The sequence below is a fragment of the Pongo pygmaeus genome, chromosome 6 (assembly GCF_028885625.2).
Source record: "Pongo pygmaeus isolate AG05252 chromosome 6, NHGRI_mPonPyg2-v2.0_pri, whole genome shotgun sequence".
In the NCBI taxonomy this organism is placed as follows: Eukaryota; Metazoa; Chordata; class Mammalia; order Primates; family Hominidae; genus Pongo; species Pongo pygmaeus.
The window spans coordinates 89429842-89443129 of NC_072379.2; the positions used below are offsets into that span (position 1 = coordinate 89429842).

The window sequence follows — 13288 nt, forward strand, 5'->3', positions numbered from 1 at the left end:
CTTTTTCTACATCTATTGTTATGATTATGTGATTTTTCTTCTTTAACCTGTTAATGTGACGAATTACATTAATTAATTTTCAAATGTTGAACCAGTCTTGCATACCTAGGATAATTCCCACTTGGTCATAGTGTATAATTACTTTTATTTAATCCGCTAATATTTTGCTGAGGATAGTTGCACTGTATTCATGGGATACTGGTCTGTAGTTTTCCTCTTTTATAATGTCACTGTCTGGTTTTGGCATTGGAGTGCATTTGAAACCACAGTCTGATTCCAGAGCCTATAGTCCTAACTACTATATTCTACTGTCATACTGCTTTGAGTTTTAATACTTGAGTTTTTATCATGAACTAGGCACTGGTTGATGTTTTCACATATATTATTGCATTTTTCTGGATCATATAGTGGTAGAAAAGATGATCCTGGCAGAAGTAAGCAAATGTGCCTCATTTCTAAAATGAGTGTAATAATAGTGTCTTCTCCATGAGATTTTTGTGAGGAATAAACTATGCAGTGAATGACAAACACCCAACAGTGCTTAAACACTTTACAAACACATCATGTGTTATTGAGATAAGTCAAATCGCAGTTGAATTATTTTATGTTCCAAACTAATATACTATAATACTATACTACTTATTAGCATAGTGTTTGCCACATAGCTAATATTTAACAAATCTTGTTGAACTGAATGCATATTTTAGATAATTTTTCTAAATTTTTCTTTTCTGTTTTTAAAGCAAAATTAAGATTAGAAACTTCATATTTACTATTACCAGTGGTGATAGCTAAAGGAGAAATATAAAATATTTAGAACTTTAGTAATAGAAGAATAGTAGCAAATGATCACATTTTTATGATGCAAAATATACACATAAATTTAAACTCTCACTATAAATATAAAATATTTTTTAAATGAGCATAAATACCCTATAAGATGTTCCACTTCGTTACATTACAGAATGTCTTTTTAGATTAATTATAATGATATTATAACAGAGCATGTGAATCTTTCATCAATATGTATTTTTAGTAATTTATTCATCTGAAAATGCCATGGACAAAAAGACTAATGCTTCCAAAGTAATCACATTGTAATACATTTTCTCAGGTAACACCATCCATGAGCACTGAGATTAAAAATACAGCCCTGCTCACCAGGGCATGGTAGAGGAAATCTATAGACCAATCACAGTTCTTATCAGAGGTAGAAAGGATCATGCCCCTATTCTTGCTGAAATTTCAACGTGAGGCATAAGTACCCATTTTAGGACCAAGAAAACCTCTGTAATCATGAACGTACCTCTGACCTCCTAACCTGCTCTTCATTAGAGGAAAAGGATGAGATGTTCCAGAGCAGGGTTTAACCAATGATGTCCAGCCTCTAATTTTTTATTGTACAATTCATGAACTAATAATGTTTTTAACATTTGTAAAGGTTGTGGAAAAAAGGGGAATATGAGACACAGATCATGGCCCACTAAGCCCAAAATACTTACCGTTGGCTTCTTTACCTAATACATCTTCTATAGTGATGAAAATGTTCTGTATCTCTGCTGTCCAATATGGTAGTCACAAAGCAAACGTAACATTGAGTAGTTGAAATGTGACTAGTGCAACTGAGGAAATAAATTTTAGTTGCATTTAATTTTAATAATTCAAATTTAAATAACCACATGTGTCTGGTGGCTACCAAATTGGACAGCTTCAGAGCACCATCTCTCCTGTCCCAAAAATTCTGAACCATCAAAAACCAAAAACAATGGATGAGATAGAGGCTGCTATAACCTGAAGTGTCCTTATTCAGTTCATGTAACTCCTCCAAAAACATTTTCCTTTTCTGCCATTTCTTATCCCCTTTGATTGCATTTCTCTCATTTCTTTCCAATGTATCTTCAGACACCTTCCTATCCCATTTACCTTGTGTTTTAACTGAAATGCAGAACAGAATGGCAAGCTAAGATCTTGCTTCAGGGTCCTTTTGCAAGACCAAGTCAAAACTCTAAATCATTGCCCTTAAAGGGGTGTGGCAAATGGATTCTTTTGGTACCTGATTGAAGGATATGGATATTTCTCTGATGGGTTATGAATTGATCACTGTGTATAAAGCAATTTCTGTGGGAAATTCTGAGTTCCAAACAGTAGACTTAAAAACTGGCCACACACTTTTTGATAAATTAGGAATCGATTGTGTATAGTTTACAATAAGCAATTACTTATAAGTTGAGGTTTCTACTATTTTTTTTCTCACTAAACTTTGTTTTAATGGGTCTAAAAATTCTGTGACCGATTTTTGGTCAAGTTGTTTCCATTAAAAAGTACTGATTTTAGTGAAACCCCGTCTCTACTAAAAATACAAAAAAATTAGCTGGGCATGGTGGCAGGCGCCTGTAGTCCCAGCTACTCGGGAGGCTGAGGCAGAAGAATGGCGTGAACCCAGGAGGTGAGCTTGCAGTGAGCAGAGATCGCACCACTGCCCTCCAGTCTGGGCGCTGGAGCGAGAATCTATCTCAAAAAAAAAAAAAAAAAGTACTGATTTTAGGCTGGACGAGGCAGCTCACACCTGTAATCCCAGTACTTTGGGAGGCTGAGGCTGGTGGATCACCTGAGGTCAGGATTTGGAGACCAGCCTGGCCAACATGGGAAAACCCTGTCTATACTAAAAACACAAAAAAATAAAAAATAAATAAATTAGCCGGGCACGGTGGCAAGCGCCTGTAGTCCCAGCTACTAGGGAGGCTGAGGCAGGAGATTCACTGGAACCCAGGAGGCAGAGGTTGCAGTGAGTCGAGGTCACACCACTGCACTCCAACCTGGGCAACAGAGTGAGATTCTGTCTCAAAAAAAAAAAGGTAGTACAGATTTTAAAAACTAATAACTTAAAACTGCCACTTGCCAAAAAAAAAAAAAAAGTGGTCCACAAAACATTCTTCTTTCCTTCTGAAGGTTTTATGAGGCATTGTTATCATTAACCAGTCTTTTACTATTAAACTTAAATGGCCAATTGAAACAAACCATTCTGAGACCATTCTTCTACCACTGATTAAGACTGGGGTGGCAGGTATTAGGGATAACATTCATTTAGCCTTCTGAACTTCCTGGGCAGACTTGGTGACCTTTCCAGCTCCAGCAGCCTTCTTGTCCACTGCTTTGATGACATCCATGGCAATTCTCCATCTCATATCATGAACAGCAAAGCAACCCAAAGGAGGATAGTCTGAGAAGCTCTCAACACACATGGGCTTGCCAAGAACCATATCAACTGATGGCAACATCACCAGACTTCAAGAATTTAGGGCCGTCTTTCAGCTTCTTACCTGAATGGCAATCAATCTTTTCCTTCAGCTCAGCAAATTTGCATGCAATGTGAGCTGTGTGGCAATCCAGTAGAGGGGAATAGCCAGCACTGATTTGGACTGGATGCTTCAGGATAATCACCTGAGCAGTGAAGCCAGTTGTTACCATTGGTGGATCATTTTTGTTGTCACCAGCAACATTGCCACAATGAACATTTTTGACAGACACATTCTTGACATTGAAGGCCACATTGTTCTGAAGAAGAGAGTCACTCAAAGCTTCATGGTGCATTTCAACAGACTTTACTTCAGTTGTAACATTGACTGGAGCAAAGGTGATCACCATACCAGGTTTGAGAACACCAGTCCCCACTCCACCAATAGGCAGAGTAGCAACACCACCAATTTTGTAGACATCCTAGAGAGGCAGGGACAAGGGCTTGTCAGTTGGACAAGCCGGTGGTAGGATGCAGTCCAGAGCCTCAAGCAGCTTGGTTCCACTGGCATTGACATCTTTACAAGTGACTTTCCATCCCTTGAACCAAGGCATGTTAGCACTTGGCTCCAGCATGTTGTCACCATTCCAAACAGAAACTGGCACAAATGCTACTGTGTCAGGGGCTGTGGTTAATTTTCTTAATGAAAGTGCTGACTTCTTTAATGATTTATTTGTATTTCTTCTGGCTGTAGGGTGGCTCAGTGGGATCCATTTTGTTAACATCAACAATTAGTTGTTTCCCACCCAGTGTGTAAGCCAGAAGGGCATGCTCATGGGTCTGCCCATTCTTGGAGATACCAGCTTCAAATTCACCAGCACCAGCAGCAACAATCAGGACAGCAAGGTCATCCTGAGATGTCCCTATAATCATGTTTTTGATAAAGTGTCTGTGTCCTCGGGAATCAATGATAGTCATGTAGTACTTGCTGGTCTCAAATTTTGGCAGGGAGATATATCAATGGTGATACCATGTTCACACTCAGCTTTCAGTTTATCCAAGACCCAGGCATACTTGAACGAGCCCACTCCCATCTCAGCAGCCTCCTTCTCAAATTTTTCAATGGTTCTTTTGTCGATGCCTCCTCATTTGTGGATCAGATGGCCAGTAGTGGTGGACTTGCCCCATCTATGTGTCCAATGACCACAATGCTGATATGAGTGTGTTCCTTTCCCATTTCGGCTCTTGGGGTTGTTTTCACAACCCTTGTTTTCTGGTTGCAAACCCACAGGGGGAAAAGAAACCCTACTATTTTTGTAGAACACTTTTTGTTTCCTTGTTAATTCTACGGGAAAATATATTATACCAGCCTATTGTTGTAAATATCAAAGAGAACTCTTTCAAAAAATGCAAATGCGTTCTGTTTCAGTAGGTCTCAGATGAAACCAAAAGCCTTTCTTTTTGACAAGTACACTTACGCTAAGCTGATGTCGGCAGAGGAGATTGACAGCCCAACCATTCAGTAACACAGTATTAACAGATCCAGAGAAAGATTTGTTGAAAAGTAAACCAGAACCATTTACTAAATAAATTTTAGGACTATCAGTTTTCTATATTATGACACCTTGTGCTTTCATGGTTTGTACATTCTGTTTCTTGGGTCTTATATTCCTAGAAAATGACTACTTTTTGTTTTTGTCATCTTCTTTAAGAAAGACCCAAATGTCCCTTTTTCTGTGAGACCTTCCTTGAATTCCCAAGAAAAATTTGGCTTTCTTTTTTAAATATTCTGATGATACTTTGTATGTAAACTCTATTACAGTCTATCACATTGTGTTAAATTTATTTCATATTAAGAGGAGTCATGCCTTATCATGTATGTAATTTCATACCTAAAATATTTTATAGTGCATAATTAATGCTCTATAAATGTTTGATAAACAGAAAATGAGAAAAAAATCAGAGCTGACTATAGTTAACTGACATTTTAGTTAAACATGATAAGTATTTACATTCTTTGCCAGTTTTTAAATTATAATTTTACTCATACAATTTAAGGTATCAGATTTTAATCTTAAAAAGTTCTCAAGGCAAAATAAAAGCATTAATTTAAAAAATTCCTTTAGAGTTAACTTTATGTCATCTTTCATTCCAAGTATATAGACTAGGAATTAAAATTTTAAGCCAAGAAAACACATAATTAAAGAGAGATGCTATTTGTAATGAACTGGAAAAGTGCAATCCCTCTCTATCTAATACAGGAGCTTCATGAGAGCAGGGACCTTCTATATTTCCAATTCCTACATCAGTGCTCGGCACATAATTAGTTTTCAATAAACATTTATTCACTAATTGAAAAGATGGATACATAAATAAATGGGTATATGAATGCCATGTGGGGCAGGGGGCCCGACACAATTGGAGTTTCAATTTTTCAAGATATACCAGACATCTGGATATTTAAATAAATATAATTTTTAAATGTTAACACATTTTAAAATTCAGAAAAAGAACAAAGAAAAACAAAAATATGCAGACTGAACAAAACTTATTAAATGCAGCCTATGGGTCACGAGTTTACAATATTTAATAAAAACAAGTAGCAGGAACAAATATTTGTTCAGTACTACAAATCACAAAATATATTTAGTTAGGTTATGTGGGAATTCCTTACAAGTTCATATATGATACAAATACTCTGCATGTAGAATCAGCTAGTGCTTTGGTACCTGTTTGCCCTTAACAATCTCTTCTTTTCTGAGGTGGCTTTATTCTATCAGAGTGACACTTTTGAAATCAATCACATTTTCCTCAACCTAACAGATTAACAAGTTTACCAAAAAAGAATTGGAACACAATACTACATTTAAAACATTTTCCAAAGCTACATTTTTTTCAATAGTTTATTTCATTAACTACAAGCTTCAGGGCAAGATTCTCTGTGTAATGCATGTGCATTATGTCTTAGGACTTAAAATTATAGTTCCAGTTTGCTGATTCCCAAATCAATTAATTCAAGAAGTGAAATATAGTTTTTGTGCCAAAGTAATTGTTTCTCCTGGAGTTTCTTTTGAACTGTAAGTCCATCTTCGACGCATTTCTTTGTTAAGCAAAATGTAAAATGGGTAATGGATAAATGTTGAGAATATCATCCAATCATTTTTTAAGTAGTTGTCAAATGCTCTCTTTAGAAAGCTTCTCAAGGGGAAATGCTTATGTCTACAGTAAGTGATACAAAGCATCATAAAAATATGCCAAATGATTATTATCTGCCAAAAATGGCTAGTAAAGGAAGTGGAAATTCTACTCTTGAAATAATGAAAAGAACAAAAAAGACCCATTCCTTTACAATCTTTGGAAGGAGTCTTTATGCAATAAAATGGTATGGGAAAATGAATGTTTGGAAACTCCAGGGTCCTTTTCATTAGAAAGACAATGTACCAGACAATTGACTGAATTTTTTAACTTTTTCAGAATATTTTACTATAATTTATATTCAGCCAAATTATCAATAAAAAAGAATATATTAAAAATTCAACACAAATCCCTTAGATAGGATTTTAAAATACTAACTACTGCCAAATTATTGGGAAAAACTTTGTATACACAAACCAGTGATAATTTCAGTTATGAAAATTTTCTTCAGGAAGCTAAGGGCCTTCAAAGTTTCTATTGCTTTACATTACCTACTAATTATGACTTTTCAACTGCATTTTAATTTGGGCAAATAGAGAGCTAGAAGACTTTTGTTTCTGTTTTGCATATGTTTAGAACAAATACATTCAAGGCATAATACTTCATTTAATATTCTAACTAAATCTATGAAACAAAAATGTGGGAATTCAAGTGAATTATAACTAGCATTCAAGTAATAATAATTGAATAAGAAAGTGGTAATAACTTTGGCTGGACAGATGGCAAATCTAAATACTGTAAAGTTAAAAAGAGGGCCTTAGAGGTCAATAATACTGTTTTTTCAACCAATTTATTGATTCTTTTGATTATGTCTTATATGAAGTTTCAGTTCGAATGCTCTGATTAACAGAGAGTTCTCTACCTCCCAACCCAATCAATTCTACCTTTGGAACATTCTAAATTACAAAAGTCGTCTTGACAAAGGTATAAATCTACCCACAATTTCACCTTATTTTTCCCACCTTAAATTCTAGGTTAATTCTATTATACTCCAGTGATAATTTACAGAATTAACCAAAAGCCTGATAACGGATGTTATAGAGGCCCACTGTACATCATAACAGTCCACCATGAAAATGATGGGCTATAAGGATTCAAAGTATAAATATGGTCCATTTTGTGTCAGATTAACAAAGATTATGAAAACACATGCAATTTAAAAATGTTCCATGATTTTCTCACACATTTCTGTGGGAGGGGTGAGAATCAATGAGAGGTCTGACTCACGTGTACATGGACACAATACACTTTCACCTTATGAATGGGGTTCATGGTGATTTCTTAAATGCACCTAATGAGCACATCATCATAATCATAATAAACTCTGGTAAGATTAAACACTGGGATAACTTCTGCATCCCAACCATTTGCCATTATTATACGGTTCTCATCAGTTTTCGCAACTGAATTTCTGTTAATACTTGTGATCAAGATGGTCTTCAAGTTCCTTCCAGCTTGATTAAGCTTTAGACAGACTCTTTCTTGACTCTAGCTAGGTCCCTTGACCTCCCTTTCCTTAGAGCATTTACTTCAGAAAACTTTAATTGTAAATCCTTTATCTGCCCCTTTGAGATGTAAATCTTTCTAAAAGCCTCTTACCAGTTTCACAACTCAGGATTGTCTTTCTCAAGTATCCAGGAGCCATCCCTTTGATATGTAATTATCAAGGAAGATAAAGTGTTACCTCCAGGTCTCTGTAAGAACATTGGAGCTTAACTTCCTGAGTGGGTGGCTTGCTCCAAATTGTAAAATTACCTCCTGTCACAATGATAAAAGAAGGTTTACTTGTCCTTTGGGTAAAGCCAATGAGCCAATACAAATGGCCTACGTTTTCCCTCTTACTACAGTGCTTAAAACTTTCTCACCCCTTGTTTCAGCAAAGATGAGTTCAGATTGTATTATGGTCTTGCTCCCCTATTGTAACGGCCTTGAATAAAGTCTTGCTTCCTTATTTAACTTTGTCCAGTGCAATTTTTGCATTGACACACACACAAAATACTTCTTCAGATTTGTAGTCATTCTTTCTAGGACAGAAAAAAATACTCCTTCAGATTTGCAATCATGAAAAAGCTGACTAGATAGAGCAGCATTTGATAAAGATATAAACAGAAGCTACTCTTTGAGTAAAGGCTGCTATCAGTCATGTAAATTAGCATGAAACTTGAAATTCTTAATTTACAAAAGGTCTAAATGTAATTAGTCATGGGCAAGGAAAAAAATTTAAGAAAAATTGTAACACTGCCCTGTAGAACTAGTACTGTCTTTTCTAGACTGCCCAAACACACTCATCACAGGGCTAATAACAGGAGCTTTGGCCAACATTTAAAAATGTTAAAGAAAAGGTTGCCATCTAGTAAAAGAGGGAAAGGTGTTTGGTTATAGGCTTTTTCAATTTTTGTGAGACTTTACATATCCTGTTAAACTAAAATGAACATATCCAGGTTTTTAAAATTCTGTTTTTATCTTAATAAATTTAAATATAAAGGAATTTACTAGGTTATTGTACTCTACTTTTAGCATTTTTACATTATATTTAATAATTAAAACATGGTCTGGCATATATGCTGCTCTATGCAAGTGTAGGGTGTAGCTGTAACTATTAGTATATCATGCTGCCTTTCCATTACTGTAATTTTATGTGGTCCTGCAAATAAATGTCCCTGATCAGTTTTAACTTAGCTCAAATATATTTCAAGCTATTTTAAAATTGTGTTTTAAAACATGTATACTTTTTTTTTAAAAGTGTTATGCTATACCATACAATCTCATTACTGTCTTGGCAGTTTGACCAGTTGAAAACCATCTAACTTTTCTTCTTTTTGTTATGTTTAATTGGTAGGGAGAGTCATAGTTTACAGTTAAAGACGGTGTGTGATGAATATCCATCATTCCTAGATGTGACTGAATTTTTAATCCTTTTATTTGTGGTAGATCTCTTTGCCTTAATTACTGATTTAGCAGTTAATTGAGAAAATCTTTATTAATGATCTCATATAGCTCTAAGGAATTTTGAATGAATGAGATTCTTCTCCAGAAATAATTTTCCCAACTACCTATGTCAGATCTGCAGAAAGATGAGTAGAATGGGTAGTGAAATCCACTAGTTCGATGGTTTCGTCAGCCACACAATCACACATAACATATACATAAAAAAAAATGCGTTAGGAATTCTTGATCTTAATGACAATTCTGAACAATAGTACTCTCAAAAATTGGAAAAAAAAACCTAAAAAATAATTTTTCCTATAAATTTTTTGAGGGGAACATATGGAACATCTTTTGATATAGGGTACATCTGTTCCTACCGTCTAAATCTAGCCGCCTTTTGCTTGACTTCTTGCTTCTCGGCCTTTCGCTTCTTACTTGCCACTGACATACCCGTTATTAGGGAAGAGATTTTTTTTTTTTAATTATTATACTTTAAGTTCTAGGGTACATGTGCTCAATGTGCAGGTTTGTTACATATGTATACATGTGCCATGTTGGTGTGCTGCACCCATTAACTCGTCATTTAGCATTAGGTATATCTCCTAATACTATCCATCCGCCCTCCTCCCACCCCACAACAGGCCCTGGTGTGTGATGTTCCCCTTCCTGTGTCCATGTGTTCTCATTGTTCAGTTCCCACCTATGAGTGAGAACATGCGGTGTTTGGTTTTCTGTCCTTGCGATAGTTTGCTGAGAAGGATGGTTTCCAGCTTCATCCATGTCCCTACAAAGGACATGAACTCATCCTTTTTTATGGCTGCATAGTATTCCATGGTGTATATGTGCCACATTTTCTTAATCCAGTCTATCATTGATGGACATTTGGGTTGGTTCCAAGTCTTTGCTATTGTGAATAGTGCTGCAATAAACATATGTGTGCATGTGTCTTTATAGCAGCATGATTTATAATCCTTTGGGTATATACCCAGTAATGGGATGGCTGGGTCAAATGGTATTTCTAGTTCTAGATCTTTGAGGAATTGCCACACTGTCTTCCACAATGGTTGAACTAGTTTACAGTCCCACCAACAGTGTAAAAGTGTTCCTATTTCTCCACATCCTCTCCAGCACCTGTTGTTTCCTGACTTTTTAATGATCACCATTCTGACTGGTGTGAGATGGTATCTCATTGTGGTTTTGATTTGCATTTCTCTGATGGCCAGTGATGATAAGCATTTTTTCATGAGTCTGTTGGCTGCATAAATGTCTTCTTTTGAGAAGTGTCTGTTCATATCCTTTGCTCACTTTTTGATGGGGTTGTTTGATTTTTTCTTGTAAATTTGTTTAAGTTCTTTGTAGATTCTGGATATTAGCCCTTTGTCAGATGGGTAGATTGCAAAAATTTTCTCCCATTCTGTAGGTTGCGTGTTCACTCTGATGGTAGTTTCTTTTGCTGTGCAGAAGCTCTTTAGTTTAATTAGATCCCATTTGTCAATTTTGGCTTTTGTTGCCATTGCTTTTGGTGTTTTAGTCATGAAGTCCTTGCCCATGCCTATGTCCTGAATGGTATTGCCTAGATTTTCTTCTAGGGTTTTTATGGTTTTTGGTCTAACATTTAAGTCTTTAATCCATCTTGAATTAATTTTTGTATAAGGTATAAGGAAGGATTCAGTTTCAGCTTTCTACATATGGCTAGCCAGTTTTCCCAGCACCATTTATTAAATAGGGAATCCTTTCCCCATTGCTTGTTTTTCTCAGGTTTGTCAAAGATCAGATAGTTGTAGATGTGTGGTATTATTTCTGAGGGCTCTGTTCTGTTCCATTGGTCTATATCTCTGTTTTGGTACCAGTACCATGCTATTTTGATTACTGTAGCCTTGTGGTATAGTTTGAAGTCAGGTAGCGTGATGCCTCTAGCTTTGTTCTTTTGGTTTAGAATTGTCTTGGCAATGCGGGCTCTTTTTTGGTTCCACATGAACTTTAAAGTAGTTTTTTCCAATTCTGTGAAGGAAGTTATTGTTAGCTTGATGGGGATGGCATTGAATGTATAAATTACCTTGGGCAGTATGGCCATTTTCATGATATTGATTCTTCCTATCCATGAGCATGGAATGTTCTTCCATTTGTTTGTGTCCTCTTTTATTTTGTTGAGCAGTGGTTTGCAGTTCTTGAAGAGGTCCTTCACTTCCCTTGTAAGTTGGATTTCTAGGTATTTTATTGTCTTTGAAACAATTGTGAATGGGAGGTCACTCATGATTTGGCTCTTTGTTTGTCTGTTATTGGTGTATAGGAATGCTTTTGATTTTTGCACATTGATTTTGTATCCCGAGGCTTTGCTGAAGTTGCTTATCAGCTTAAGGAGATTTTGGGCTGAGATGATGGGGTTTTCTAGATATACAATCATGTTATCTGCAAACAGGGACAGCAAACAGGGACAATTTGACTTCCTCTTTTCCTAATTGAATGCCCTTTATTTCTTTCTCCTGCCTGAGTGCCCTGGCCAGAACTTCCAACACTATGTTGAATAGGAGTGGTGAGAGAGGGCATCCCTGTCTTGTGCCCGTTTTCAAAGGGCATGCTTCCAGTTTTTGCCCATTCAGTATGATATTGGCTGTTGGTTTGTCATAAATAGCTCTTTTTATTTTGAGATACATCCCATCAATACCTAATTTATTGAGAATTTTTAGCATGAAGGGTTGTTGAATTTTGTCAAAGGCCTTTTCTGCATCTATTGAGATAATCATGTGGTTTTTGTCTTTGGTTCTGATTATATGATGGATTATGTTTATTGATTTGTGTATGTTGAACCAGCCTTGCATCCCAGGGATGAAGCCCACTTGATCATGGTGGATAAACTTTTTGATGTGCTGCTGGATTTGGTTTGCCAGTATTTTATTGAGAATTTTTGCATCAATGTTCATCAGAGATATTGGTCTAAAATTCTTTTTTTGTTGTGTCTCTGACAGGCTTTGGTATCAGGATGATGCTGGCCTCATAAAATGCGTTAGGGAGGATTCCCTCTTTTTCTGTTGATTGGAATAGTTTCAGAAGGAATGGTACCAGCTCCTCCTTGTACCTCTGGTAGAATTTGGCTGTGAATCCGTCTGGTCCTGGAATTTTTGGTTGGTAGTCTATTAATTATTGCCTCAATTTCAGAGCCTGTTATTGGTCTATTCAGGGATTCGACATCTTTCTGGTTTAGTCTTAGGAGAGTGTATGTGTCCAGGAATTTATCCATTTATTCTAGATTTTCTAGTTTATTTGCGTAGAGGTGTTAAAGATGTTCTTTGAATCCAATGAGAACACAGACACAAAATACCAGAATATCTGGGACACATTTAAAGCAGTGTGTAGAGGGAAAATTATAGCCCTAAATGCCCACAAGAGAAAGCAGGAAAGATCTAAAATTGACACCCTAACATCACAATTAAAATAACTAGAGAAGCAAGAGCAAACACATTTAAAAGCTAGCAGAAGGCAAGAAATAACTAAGATCAGAGCAGAACTGAAGGAAATAGAGACACAAAAAACCTTTCAAAAAATAATGAATCCGGGAGCTGGTTTTTTGATAAGATCAACAAAATTGATAGACTGCTAGCAAGACTCATTAAGAAAAGAGGGAAGAATCAAATAGACGCAATAAAAAATGATAAAGGGGATATCACCACCGATCCCACAGAAATACAAACTACCATCAGGGAAGACATTGTTAATGTTTGCCATGGCATAAATCCTCCAAAATTAAACATCTGATCTCATATGTGTTAGTTTCCATTTTGCTAATTTATGAATCATTGCCCTCATGGTATTTACAGAAAGATTTCTCATTTTAAATATGTGTTATTTGAAATAGAAACTTGGTTAACTTCATGAGAAAATCTCTCTTTGTAGAGAAAATAAGAAGGAAAATAACATTCACTGTAGCCCCAA

General features: G+C 36.0%; 1 pseudogene; it reads right to left on the minus strand.

Moving 5' to 3' along the window:
- Positions 1-3080: 3080 nt before the first annotated feature.
- LOC129039999 (elongation factor 1-alpha 1-like) lies at positions 3081-4472 on the minus strand (annotated as a pseudogene).
- Between the last annotated feature and the right edge of the window lie 8816 nt (positions 4473-13288).